The sequence below is a fragment of the Oryctolagus cuniculus genome, chromosome 12 (assembly GCF_964237555.1).
Source record: "Oryctolagus cuniculus chromosome 12, mOryCun1.1, whole genome shotgun sequence".
In the NCBI taxonomy this organism is placed as follows: Eukaryota; Metazoa; Chordata; class Mammalia; order Lagomorpha; family Leporidae; genus Oryctolagus; species Oryctolagus cuniculus.
Window position 1 is genome coordinate 33,964,747 of NC_091443.1, and position 15,047 is coordinate 33,979,793.

The window sequence follows — 15,047 nt, forward strand, 5'->3', positions numbered from 1 at the left end:
TTGCATTAGCCAGATGACCAAATCAATGGCAACAGCAACATTGTGCTTACTGTATGCATCTTGCTATATGTGATGCAATGGAAAAAGCCCTTTACCTCTCTTGAACTTCCTAAATAAATGCCTAACTCCATTCTCATCCTAAAAAAACCTCAGGCAAACTACATTATTTTGCAAAATACCTGATCAGACCTCTGCAAAAGTTCAAGACCATCGAGAAAAAGGAATGTCAGAGAAACTTTTACTCTCAAAAGGAGCCTAAGGAGACATTAGAACTAATTAAGTTTAGTACCTAGGTACAGAAAACATGCATTAGGAATCAAAGAAATATAAATAAAATATGAACATTGGTCAATAAAACAGGCACAGTAGGGGTGAAAAATACAGCAACAGAAATGAAGAATGCATTTCATGGGCTCCAAGAATATTGAAAACAGCCAAAAAAAGACTGAAGATAAGTCAACAGAAACTCCCCAGACAGAAATTCAAGAGAAAAAAATGGAATAATTGTATAGAATATAATGATATCCAAGAACCATAAGATAATTTCAAAAAATGAAACATAAGCCACAGAAATACGAAAAGAAAAAAGATAGTGATGAAAAAAAAAAGGCTTGAAACAATAATGGCCAATTATTTTGTAAAATTAAAGAAAAAACATCAGACTACAGATTCAGGAAGCTCAGAGAACACCACACAGGATTAATGAAAAACAACAACATCAACAACAAACACACTTAGGCAGAGAGTATTACAATTACAATAAAAAAAATAATGCATTTCCTCTACTTCTGATCCAACTCTCAGCTATAGCCTGGGAAAGCAGTAGAAGATGGTCCAAGTCCTTGGGCTCCTGCACCCATGTGGGAGATCTGAAAGAAGCCTCTGGTTCCTGGCTTTGGATTGGCACATCTCTGGCCATATCTCTTGAGAAGTGAACCAGTGTATGGAAGAACTCTCTTGCTTTCTGCCTCTGCCTCTCTCTAACTTTGCCTTTCAAATAAATAAATCTTAAAAAACAAAACAAAACAAAGCAGTGACAAGAAAATCCAACAATCTAGAAATCTGGTTTTTTCCTTACAAAATTCAAGAGATTTGAGGCTTTCCCATAAAAATAAAAGTTGAGAGAAATAAAAGAAGACAGGCTTGGCCAGAAATGCTAAAAGAATTTCTTAGAAAAAAGGAAAGCTGGTAAGTTGAAACTCAAATGGCATAATGAAAAAGAACATTAGAAAATGAAAAAGTGAAAGTAAAGTAATTTTATTTAACTGATCTAAATGGTGATTATTTGTGCAAAATAATAACAGCAACAATGTATGAAGTATAACATAAATGGTATAAATGGTAGTAATATTTTATCAGTGACGGGAAGAGGGATTAGAAATATCACTTTGTAATTTGTAAACTTGTAAAATCATCTTGTGCTATCTAAAAGTAAATTTTAATGACAAATATACATTGCAAATTCTTGGGCAACCCAACTTAAAAAAAATTATAACCAAGTATAATTAATATCCTGAGGAGAGAAAATAAATTCTGTGAAATGTTCACTTAAAACCAGGAAAGGTAGAACAAAAGAAGTTTAAAACAGTAAAAAGGTAAAGTGAAATGAATGGAAGATAGTTAACATTTGATTGATTAAGCCAACTATATTAATAATTTTAAACATGAATTCCTTACATTTTCCAAGCAAAAGACAAAGATTCTCAGATTTGATTTTTAAAAAGAACTGAACTACACATTTTCTACAAGAAAACAACCATAAATTCAAGACACTGTGATTAAATCTAAGGGTAAAGGGGTAGGCATTTGTGTGTAGTGGATGCCTACAGCCTGAATCAGTGGAGTGCCTGGTTTCAGCCCTGTCTCTACTTCCTATCCAGCTTCCTGCTAATGCACATCCCAGGAGTCAGTATACAACAGCTCAAGTGCTTGATTCTCTGCTACCCACGTGGGAGACCTGAATTGTGTTCCTGGTTCCAGGCTTTAGCCTCTCCTAGATTTAACTGTTGAAAGTATTTGGAGAGTGAACCAACAGATGGAAGAGCTCTCTCTGTTTGTCTGCCTTTGAGAATTGAAAATGAATCTTGATGTGAATGGAAGGGGAGAGAGAGTGGATAAGGGGAGGGTTGCGGGTGGGAGGGACGTTATGGGGGGGAAGCCATTGTAATCCATATTCTGTACTTTGGAAATTTATATTCATTAAATAAAAATTAAAAAAATAAATTAATGTTAAAAAGCTGAAAGGATGAAAAAATAAAGACCATACTAACATACTAACACTAATCAAAAGAAAGCTGTGTAGCTATAATAATTTCAGACAAGGCTGACTTCAGAATAAGATAAGTTACCTGTGACATAGAGGGACATAACCAGAAAGGTGCTAATTCTTCAAGAAGACATAACAATCCTTAACAAGAATGTATCTAACAACAGATGATAGAATTGAGACAAAACTGATGGATCTGCAAGAGAAAAAGGCAATCCTGTTATTATAGTTGGAGACTCCACCACTCCTCTTTTAGCAACTGATTATATAGCCGGGAGAAAATGAGTGAGGATATAGGTGAACTAAACAGCACCATCAATCAACTTGAAATAATTGATTAATTGTGAAATACTTCATCCGACAAGAGCAGAACGCACTTGCTTCTCAAGTTTACATGGCATATTAATCAATGGAGAACACCTTCATAAACACAAAAGGACAGGAAAAAAAGACAGTATGTGCCCAAATGATCATGGAAAGCATTCTGATTTTTATGACAGAAAGAGAAAGGAAAAACATAAAAGTACCAAGCTACTGAGAAACAAGCTTCTAGGAGCAGGCATTAGTCGCAGCAGTTAAGCCACTGTCCAGGATGCTGTCATCTCATGTCCTGCTAACGCACACCCTGGGAAGTAATAGGTGATGACGCAAATAGTTGGGTCCCTGCCACCCATATGGAGGACCTGGATCTAATTTCTACTTCTTGGCTTAGGCCTGGCCTACCCAGGCTGTTATAGGTGATTAGGAAGTGAATCAGCTTAAGGGGAAATTTCTCTCTCTCTCTCTCTGTTTCTCTGTCTTTTTCTCTGTCTTTTGTTCTATGTCTCAAATGAAGAAAATAAACAAATAAAAAATTTGAAAAACACTTCTTAATATCCATTAGGCCAAAATCTAAAGATAATTTAAATGTTTTTCCAACTAAATGAAATCGAAAACAGAAGTCAGCAAAACCAGTGAGATACAGTGTAAGTAAGGCTTATAGGAAAATCTATAGCATAAAAAATCAGTAATATTAAGATTCACCTTGGGAGACTATAGAGAGATGAATATTACAAACAAATAATATGGAAGAAAATGATAATAAATCAAGCAAAAAATGGAAAGCAGGAAAAATATTTGAGAAAAATAAATGTGGGGGCCGGCGCAGTGGCTCACTTGGTTAATCCTTTGCCTGCAGCGCTGGCATCCCATATGGGCGCCGGGTTCTAGTCCCGGTTGCTCTTCTTCCAGTCCAGCTCTCTGCTGTGGCCCGGGAGGGCAGTGGAGGATGGCCTAAGTGCTTGGTCCCTGCACCCACATGGGAGACCAGGAAGAAGCATCTGGCTCCTGGCTTCAGATCTATGCAGTGCCGGCCGCAGTGGCCATTTGGGGAGTGAACCAATGGAAGGAAGACCTTTATCTCTGTCTCTCTCTCTCTCTCTCATGGTCTAACGCTACCTGTCGAAAAAAAAAAAAAAAAAAGAAAAAAAAAAGAAAAAGAAAAAGAAAAAAGAAAAACAAATGTGACAAAATCTGGTCCTTTTAAAAGAGCAATAAAATCAGTAAACTCCTAGCCAAGAATCAGGTTTCCATGGAGATCTGTAACGTTCAGGTACAATTTCAAAAGGCCTACTCCATTGCAGTGTGTGTGTACCACGCCTGGAAGGGGGAGGTGTGAATCATTCATTTCCTTCTTCCAACCCGCTGAAGGAAAGGGTCAGGACTTGATTCAGAGTTTGCTTGTGTGTTATCTGAAGTCTTTATCTCATTTGGTGGATAAAACTATTATCCCTACCTCAACCCCCATAGCTAGAATGCTGGTCCCCAAGGAATATAATTCATATACAAAATAAAATCACTAGGCATCCACTGAGGGTGACATGTGTGTGACTGAGAAAAGCCACCACAGTGTGGGTTGCAAAATGTTTGTGTGTTTTTAAACTACAATAATTTGTAGGAAAAACACAACAAAATATTCAGATTAGCAATAAATTTAAACAAAATGGAAATATGAAAGAGAAATCCACACAAAGATTCTCAGTCTTACTGGTAATCAAGTAGCTTCAAATTAATTCCAGAATTTCATATCAAATATGGAAATTTCATATCAAATACGGAAATTCTAAAATTGTATATTCAGTATCCATAATATATAAGGGATTTATTTAAAACCTGAAGCAGAGAAGAAACTTCAACAGAAAACAATGGAAATGCTTACAATGTGTCATAATTTTACTTACAGGAGATATTTTTATAAGCAATTATTGGACATTGAGTATATTAAACTAGATATTGGGATTTATGATATATTTCATATAATGTTAATCAAACTGATTTTGAAGCTTATTCTTATTTTTAAGTTTTTATTAAACTTCTGTTTATTCAGAATGATTATAGATTGCTGGTTAATTCACAGTGAAGTGAAAATTCTTATACGCTCTAAACACAAACTACTAATTTGCAAGAAATAATAACATATAAAAAGTTCACTTAATACTGAAGACAGAAGCAAGACAAAAGTCTCGGGGTTATCAATACCTTATAAAGATTTCCAAGGCTGGCTTGCTTTATTTATTTATTTATTTATTTATTTATTTATTTTTGACAGGCAGAGTGCACAGTGAGAAAGAGAGACAAATAGAAAGGTCTTCCTTTTTCGTTGGTTCACCCCTCAATGGCCGCTGCAGCCAGCACTCTATATAGGGCCAGCGCACCGTGCTGATCTGAAGCCAGGAGCCATGTGCTTCTTCTGGTCTCCCATGGGGTGCAGGGCCCAAGGACTTGGGCCATACTCCACTGCCTTCCCGGGCCACAGCAGAGAGCTGGCCTGGAAGAGGGGCAACTGGGACAGAATCTGGTGCCCTGACTGGGGCTGGAACCCGGGGTGCTGGTACCGCAGGTGGAGGATTAGTCTATTGAGCCGCGGCACCTGCCCCCAAGGCTTTATAAGACTTATCTTATAAAGATTTCCAAGGCTTTGGACTTGTCTTGTCATTCTTACATTATTGTGAATATTGTCAAACATTTTGAATCAGAATCTTCAAAAACTTCATGGAAATGCATATTATGAAAAAGGGAAGGTTTCAATATTTTTACATAATATAAACACCTTTAAATTTAATTTTGCCATCAATTTTTGAAATGTCCTTGTATGCATTCTTACAGTAAACACATATATTTGCTTGCTATTTCTCAAGAGTATTTTGCGTAAATATGTGTTACACAATGATTAAATAAATGTTCTTTTAGTTTATTTGGAGTAGATTGAAACAGAATTTCTCACAGAGTAATTTCTAATGCAGACTAAAGTTACTCTTTTATTAATGACTGGATTTACATTTGAAAGTGACACAAGAAATATCATCACGAGAAACAAAAGAATTAAAATAAGTGCTTTTTGAAGGAAATGCTTTTGAAGAGTGAGAAGACAGACATAATATTTTTGGTACCAAAAATACATGAGAACAAAATATTTATTCACATGGTTATTATGTGGCGTAAATAAATTTTAAAGAGACTACCAAGACTAAATAACAATCAGATTGCCTCACTTAATTACTTGATAAATTCTTCAATTTTTCCCTTGTCTATCATTAATTTTCATATTGAGACATTACATTTATTTACTTTATTTTCTTGAAAGTAGAGAGACAAAGAGATCTCTCATCGACTGGTTTATTCTGCAAATGCCTGCAACAACAGGCACTGGGTGTTGGGATCTCAATGCAGGTCTCCCAAGTGGGTGGCAGGGAATCATACTTGAAACCATTACCTGTTGCCTCCAGGGTACACATTATCAAGAAGCTAGAAATAGAAGCAGAACTGGGACTGGAACCCAGGCATCCAATATTATGTTCAAATGTTCTAAGCAGCATCTTAACTGTTGTACCAAATGCCTGAGCTTCACAGATTGTTTAATACAAATATGCAGAGGTTGGCACTGTGGGCTAACAGGTAAAGCTGCCACCTGCAGTGCCAGCTGCTCCCTTTCTGATCCAGCTCTCTGCTGTGGCCTGGGAAAGCAGTAGAAAATGGCTCAAGTCCTTGGGTCCTTATGCCTGTGTGGGAGAAGAAGCTCCTGGCTCCTGGCTTCCCATCAGCCCAGCTCTGGCTGTTGCGGCCATGGGGAGTGAACCAGTAGATGGAAGACCTCTTTCTCTCTCTCTTTGATTCTGCCGCTCTGTAACTCTGTCTTTCAAATAATATAAATAAATGTTTAAAAATACAAATTACCTGTATAACTGCGTGAAAAGTATAATATATGTGGGTTTTGCCCCAAAATATTTAGACAGCATCTATCATTGTAAAACTCCCCATAAAATACATTTAAAAATTAAACCATCTTTCTAAACTTTAATAAGAACAATATGTATGTTATGATCCACAAACCCAAAAATGATTCAGATGTAGAGTGTCTGCCAGAATTACTACTATATGACTCATTCTTAGATACCAGTTCCAGGCTGGAACATTTATGTATAAATATATTTTAAAAAGCCATGAATTCTATAGATTCACTCTCATTGTCATCATAACAGTTATATAAGGAGTTATTTTTAAAAAAATAACCTTCCTGAGAATATGAGAATCTACTGTTTCATTTCTAGATACATATAAGAAATATTAAAAAACACTTCATATTATAACCTTGGTAAAATAAGAACATAACTTTTATGTTATAAATAATTTTGTCAATGTTCTCTCTTTAGTTCCACCTTTAATGTAGAAAAGTCTTTTTATGAAAAAATTTATTCTATATTCTATCACTTTGTAAGTAATGAATGCATGTTTTCAATTCTGGATTATTCCTATGCTGGAATCATTATTTCAATTGATACTGAAATAATCTAAGAGGTGCTCATTTGCCCATAATGGAACTCCATTTTTAAGATATAAATTCATAAGCAGATATTAAGAGGTTATTTGTTTTTCCGATATTAAACATCATTTTAAGCCTTCAGGATTTATTTTAGTAACCCATATTTGCTTGCAAATGATCAAAAAGAAAGCTAGATTCTTATTACCAATTTATAATTACCTGATATTACAAAACAGTCACTATAAAAGAAATAGTTACTTTAGAAAAGCACCAAATATTTCACCTTATTTGCCAAATCTAACATATCTGGTTTTTTTTTGTTGTATAACCATGACGAAAAATGTGTTTTCCTGTCACCTCATTTATGCCTTCAACATTCCTATGACATTAGAAGAGACAGAGATCAAACTACCACCTGTTAAAAATCACAGTAATTATCACATCATATACATATAGTCAGGAGCCATGAACAAATTTATCATTTGCAGCTGACCCATATATCACCCGAATGTCAGCATCACCAACAGAGTGCTATAATTAGCCTCTCTCAGTTACAATTTCTCCAGTGCCACTAGGATTCTTACACATTCTAGATATTAAATATTTCTTTGTCAATATATTTTCCATGTTAACTGTATCATATGACTTAACACTTTCAAGATCATTGTCTCTAGGTTTTCTCATGCTGTTATGTTTTCAGCTAATAATGCTATTTCTATGAGGTCCCTGATTTTTTCATGCAACTTTCCATTTATTTCCAACATTAATTGTGTTTTATGTGTGTGGTATTAACTTTTTGGTCATATTGTTAGTGTTTATGACAACATAGTATAGGCAGATTCTTTCCATCTTTCAATGTCTCTCCAAGGTAAAGCACGGATTTTATTGAAGAGAAGTCTTTGCATAGAAAACAACAGTTTTGCTATGAAGTCTATCACATCCTGTTTTGATTTCTGTGTAAGATGCCCCAGTTTATACAGAAAATTGTGTTTCACACTTACTGAAGTACTCCAGAGGGCAGCACACAGCAGTATAAAGGAGGTAAAGCACACAGTGGGAATAAGTTGCTCATCACAATAACTGGGATAATAACCTTTGGTTGACTCAGTACAGTTTGGATTGTTTCCATTGGGCTTCATAGCCAATGCTTTGCAATTAAGATTGTTGCCATGTATCTTATGTCAGTTGCCAAGAGTACTCTCCACATGACAACAGTCTCTCCTGGTCCTAAATGTAAAGTAGTCATTATCTCCCAAAGCAGAACATTCACTCAGACCTCTTCCCAGGACACTTCACAGTAAGAGCTAGACAACCCACAAAGCCAAGCCTAGCAATAGGCAGATTAAGCAAAGACATTTCTCATCAAGTACTGCCAGCTAAGACATTTTTAGTTTTGGTGTCAGTACATAAGGGCTTTGGGGAATATTTTGCATTATACCTCTAGCTTCTGGATTTCTTTTTTTTTTTAACCAAAAAGACATAAAATCAGCTTATTAACAATAGTCAGTGTTGAAACCTATCTCTGATGGCCAGACCAATTCTACATCTATAAAAATTCTACTTCCAACTTCTTAGTTGGAGTGAGTATTTGCAACTCTTCACCACTATTTCTCTTTTCATTGCTTGTTTATTTATTTATTTTCATCTAACTGAATGGCAGAATGACTGAGTGAGAGACAGAGAAATATTGCTCCTTAGGCAGAAACAAACAGGTACAAAGACCAGATGTGAGGCCATGAGAGGGAAGAACTGAAAGGTTTCTGTGCCTGGAAGCTTGAAGTGGGATGACTTTGGGACATTTAGAAAACTGTTACACCTTGCGGAGTATTGAAAACCATGATAAAGAACTCAGTCTTTATTGCAGGGGTATTGGTCTTTAGGGATAACGCAACATTTCAGTTTCATATTTTGTACAGCTCTTTCTGGCTACCTATGGAGAAAAGACAGGCCACGTACATGACTGGATAAGAATATGAAATTCAAGACCAGTCCAGGGAAGAGATGTTGGTAGTGTAATGATGGGGAAAATGGGGAGAGTTATTGAATTCATGATTTTTGGTGTGTATAAATGTGACTAGATTGGATGATGGACTGGATTTGTGGAATGAGAGAGGTGACCTTTTTCTGCTATATTCTGACATCACTTACTGAAATAAAGAACACAAAAATAGTTTATTTGTAGAGATAACCAAGAGATTAGTTTGCAATAAGATAAATTTAAGGGACCTAGATATTTCAATATAGCAACTTAGAATTGACTGGCAAGTTCTATACTGAATATATAAATTTATGAGAGTCATTCTAATGTTTGCTTTCTTTGAATTTTTGATTCTTTTTTTTTAAACAGTGAGCACTGTAAACACATTTCTACTTTGCTCTACTTTAGGGGCTTATTGATACTCAACTCATAAAGCTACATAAACATTATAGTTACCATATTGCTTTTGTCTTATTGATGATTCTGGTTTTTTATCTGTACATGTTCAAGAATAAATCATTGTAGGATGGTTTCAAGTATATAAGTATATACCTAAGACATTAAATATTAAAATATATTTATAACATTCAATACACAAATAATTTCAACTCCCTAATACAAATGATACAATAATAAAATAATGTTTATTAAAGAGAATTTGGGCATTATCAAATGATAATATGTTACCCATTATTATGTTAACCAGTTAAGCCTCTGTCATTTAGAATTAGAGGTGATAATTTATAGTCTTAAACATAGGGAAATTTGTTTCAGATAAATAAAATACATTAAATAATAAGCATTTAATAGCATTAGAAAATATATTAGATTTATATACTTACTAGCATTGTGTTTATGCTATATTAACTTACCTTTTTCGCTATTTATTTATTTTGAAAGTTAGTGTTACAGAGATAAAGGAAGAGACAGAAAAAGAGAGAGATCCTAAAACTGCTGGTTCGCTCCCCAGATGGCTACAAGGGCCATAGTTGGATCAGGCCAAAGCCAGAAGCCAGGAGTTTTGTCCAGGTCTCCAGCACGGATGTTGGGGGACCACACATTTGGGCTATCCTTCCACTGCTTTTCCCAGACCATTAGCAGGGAGCTGGATGAGGAGCATTCAGGATACTGACCAGCACCCATTATAGGATGTCAGTGTCAAAGGCGGCAGCTTCATCTACTACACCACAACTCTGGCCCTAACTTATCTTTACATACAGCTACGCAGGCACGCCCGGCAGATTTCCTGTTCAGACATTGTTGTGCATGGTTTAAATTCATCACTGCTCATGTCAAATGAGAAAATAAGAAAAACAAGAAGATATAAAATAAACTTTCATTGGCTAAGGCTAACTGAAAATACTACAATAAGAAAAACCACCATTAAATCTACCAACGCCATTTCAACTACCCTGCCTTAATCACAAATTCTTTGGCAGCATAAATTTACTATTCAGTATTTCACTCAAAATATACATAGGAAAATGCTTCCTAAAAATAATGATTTATAATCTATCCTCTGTATATTCAGAATCATCATTTTATGCTACAGTTATAATGAATTAACCTCAGACTAACCCAGATATATCATTCTTGTTTGTCTTTAAAGGAGTCCTTCCCCATGACTTTGAGCATACTGGCAACAACATATGGACTTCCTACTTTAAATCTCACATAATTCGTTCATCATGATTCAGAAATAAATTCTTAACAACAGTCTTTATGTTCTTTTGATGACATTTATATTTCGGTTGCAAGCATACTGACATTATACCACATTGCAAAAAAAGCTAAGTCTATTAAAGTGTCTCCTATTCTTCCTTATGAGAAGATTTCAATTGCTAAGTATCCAATCACTGATAGATATTCTAGGCTATATCAAACTTCTGCTCTCTATAAAAATGCACCCATAATAAGTCTCTGTGTGGTGACACTGTGATGCAAATATATCTCCAAAAGCAATGAGAGATGCCTAGATCAAAGAATTGGAGGAAGGGAAAAAATGAAGCTCTCAAATTTAAAACAAGAAAGCTAGAAAATTGACAAAACAGTAGTAACTTAACTATGGAATAGGAAATTCTGAACTTTTTCCTGACAATACATTTTTACTTTTTCAAAGTCTATGAACATAAATAATCTTGTAACTAATCTGCTTACCTGATTTATCTAGAAGTTGGGAAACACAGAGATAAATCTGTAGTTGGGAATTTGATTTTGAATTGTATAAGTACAATATTTTATACATTTTGTAAACTCCTTAGGTACCCTGCTTTCAATTTATTTTTCTACGTGTGATTTTCCTTTGCTTTCGTTTTTCCATTATGCAAAGAGAGTTATACACAGATATAAACTCTTCTTGAATGGCAAACAGAATGCATCATTCAATACACTAATCAATCAGGAGAAGTACTTTTTCTAGCACCAGCCCATTATCATCCATATAGCATTGGGCATCACAATCAGGAAAAGAGCATTCAGCTTTTAAGAATCTAAAGACCAGGGATTTTTATTCCAAATACATAGCTCATTAGTTAAGCAACCATGACAAAATACTGGGTCATAGTAAATCTATCTATTCATTTGCAAACTTTACTGTTTTCATCTCTACCCTCTTTATGCCTCAAAAGTGCAAATATAAATTATCGTGTTTGTGAAAAGCAGTCCAGAAATAATCAGAAATTTTATAAGGATATGAGTTACCAACAAAAAAAAAAAGTGATAAACTTTGTTATTCCAGAACAAAATGACTCAAAATAAACTAAATGATCAGTGAAAAATAATTATTTTAAATTGTATATTAGTTTTCCATATTTCTCGTTAGACTCCCATCAGTGTTTTTAAACCTATCGGCAATGATGACACTAAACACAACACACTTACTTCTGGAGCCTGAAGAGTTCCTCACTGCTGTGAAGGAGTCAGCACTCTGCCTAGCTGCTGCAGAAGACGGACAGGGTGAAAGCATCTCCAAGGCTGGTTCTGAGGATGCTGTCAGAGGAAGGGAGCTCTGGTGCTATGGATCTTCTCAGCACCTGGCTGAATGGTTACAGGGATTCTTCAAGGGAGGCAAGCACAAAAAGAAAGAGGTCAAAAAATGCTTATGTATTATCTCTGAAATAAGAGTTATTGTTAACTGGTGATCAAACTAAAAATAAATCAGGACAATTACTACATAGCATTTAAGTGAGTTTTCATAACAAGGATTCCCAAAGGAATGCCCAATATGTTCTCATTCCAATAAATATGTCATCGTATGGCTTTTCATCTTCCAGAACTCTGCTATCGCAAGGACTAAAGACAGTCAATCACAAGCTGAACAGTTCTATTTTTTAAGATTTTAATTAATTCAACTGGTAATCTAATGTTAAAATATGGCATATGTCAACACATGTTTAACTGCCATCTACTGCATGCCAGGCACTTGACAGTGGAGTTACAGCAATGCATGAACTTGGCAAAGCCCTGCCCTCACTGAGCTAAAAGTCTTATCTTGTGTTACCACTACTTTCTCTAAAAGAGAAAATATAATCATTTAAACACATACATGTAGGAAGGAAACATGCAGGCATGTATGTTAAATTTGTGAAATTTAATGTTAAAATTTATTTCTGAATGTTAACTGATTTCTACTGTATTCTGAGGGTCCCTTGACAACCTAAATAACAATTGACCTGTCTGTATGTGATATGGTATTTTATCTTCTTTCCCCATAACATCTTTTAATGCTGAAAATAGGCTGAATTCTATAGAGTAGGTGTTGACAAAGTGGTTGGGACTGGATTTTGGGTGTGTTCATCTCATGTTGGAGTGCCTGGGTTGAGTACCCCAGCTTGACTGCAAATCCACTTTTCTGCTAATGCACACCCTGTGAGGCAGAGTAGTTGGTCCCTGTCACACCTACAGGAAAACTCAATTCAGTTCCGGATTCCTGTCTATCGCCTGGCCCAGCCTCAGCTGTTGCAGGCATTTGGAGAGTGAGCCAGAGGAAGGAAGATGCAGTCAAAAAAGATTGAATTTTGAAAAAAAATTCTCATAATGAGTAGAAGCATCACACTTTTACTTTGATAATGACAGTATATCTGTAGAAATAAAAGTGAGGAATAGTATAATTCTAAAGCATAACAACAAAACATAAACATAAGTAAATAATAGAACAAAGACAAAATGTTAACTTTCTTTGTTTCTGATGTTTCCATTTATAAAGATACAGAAATGATCTCACAAAGACAAATAGAGAAAATAAATTGCCTTAAGGTACCAACTAGACATTTATTTAAAAATAGTTAATATATTTTCTAATTTAATATTGAAAATATCAGAAATACTATCAATGAACAGATTGGTGGTATAGTAAAATAGCCAATTATAATTTATATATTTTAGTTAATTCAATGAATCTGTCAACCAGCCCTTTTCCTTTTTAAATTTAAAGTTATATTATATGATGTTTATTACAGAATTACACAATCACTATGACTGACGCAAGAATTTAAATCAATCATATGGCAACTACACAAAACAACAATTATTGCCTTTTCATCTATTTCCTTTCACAATTATGTTAAATTAATTTTCACTTCATATATGCATGATAAAACCAAGAAATGCAAAAAGTAAACTTCACTATAAAGCAAAATATGCCCTGTAGAGGGAACTCATTTTGCATTTTAGAATATCCTTTCAGAAATATTTCATGCATATGTAAAAGTGCATGTGTATAGATTTTTCAACATAAAATAGGATATTGTACCTTGTTTTACCATGTTCATTTAAGATCTCTTGAAGAATGTTCCATTTCTGCCTTCTCTCACCAACCCATCCTTTTTATCAGTGCACATCTAGCATAGCATAATAGGCTCAAAAAAATGCCCTCATGGGAAAATGTGATGTGACCTATGTCAAATGCAGGTAGCTTTCACCACTGTGAGTGAATAAATTTATAATCAATCTTTACAAGTAAATATTTAGGTTAAAAATCTCATTGTTTCTATATCTCTGAGCATGTTTCCTTTTCTGTAATTAAGAGGTAGTATAAGGAAAAGGTAAATCTAAATACTCTAATTTTGTTTTATATTATTGCATTTCAGTAGCAAAAATATAAATGCCTCAAAATATTATTCTAACAGCCTCTTTGCAAAAAAGTATTGATCAATAGTATTTCCATGTCTATTTCAGCATGAAAAGCACAATAACTGTTATGACTCCTATCTAAATTGCAATCCCCCATAGAAAATTCTGTTTATGTATGAACACCTACATATTTATTAATGTGAATATTTTACTTTTGCTATAACAACTTTTACCAAAAGCTCATGAAGTGTCAGCTGTCATAAAACATCAATTAATTATTCCAAAACTCAAATGAGTTAAATATAATTTTTATATTATGGCTACAAACAGCAAGGATAAAGAAAGGTCAATTTACACTGAGCATGGTCTTGCAGCTGGTAACAGGCAAAGTCAACCTCTCATCAGGGACTTCTATCTCCATGAAATGCCTTGCATTGTTTGATATAAGTGAAGATTTCAGAAAACTTCTATAGGGTTCTATAATAAAGTACTATTTTTTTTAGTTTACATATTTTTGTGTTTTTTTTTTGTTTTTTTTTTAGTTTAACAATAATTTATTTTTTATTTTTTAAACTTTTATTTAATGAATATAAATTTCCAAGTACAGCTTATGGATTACAATGGCTTCCCCCCCATAACGTCCCTCCAACCCGCAACCCTCCCCTTTAACACTCCCTCTCCCCTTCCATTCACATCAAGATTCATTTTCGATTCTCTTTATATAAAGAAGATCAATTTAGCATATATTAAGTAAAGATTTCAACAGTTTGCTCCCACACAGAAACACAAAGTGAAAAATACTGTTTGAGTACTAGTTATAGCATTAAATCACAATGAACAGCACACTAAGAACAGAGATCCTACATGAGGAGTAAGTGCACAGTGACTCCTGTTGTTGACTTAACAAATTGACACTCTTGTTTATGGCATCAGTA

The 15,047-nt window shown here is 34.6% G+C and overlaps 1 protein-coding gene across 5 annotated transcripts in view; it reads right to left on the bottom strand.

Annotated features, from left to right (window-relative positions):
• LRFN5 (leucine rich repeat and fibronectin type III domain containing 5) overlaps window positions 1–15,047 on the bottom strand; it is a 280,126-nt gene that overhangs the window by 124,963 nt on the left and 140,116 nt on the right. For all 5 annotated transcript variants that reach the window (XR_007910227.2, XM_051822187.2, XM_070053334.1 and 2 more), the window contains one exon: window positions 11,923–12,097. The gene's annotated coding sequence lies outside the window, so the exon portion shown is untranslated. The remainder of the gene's footprint in view (window positions 1–11,922; window positions 12,098–15,047) is intronic.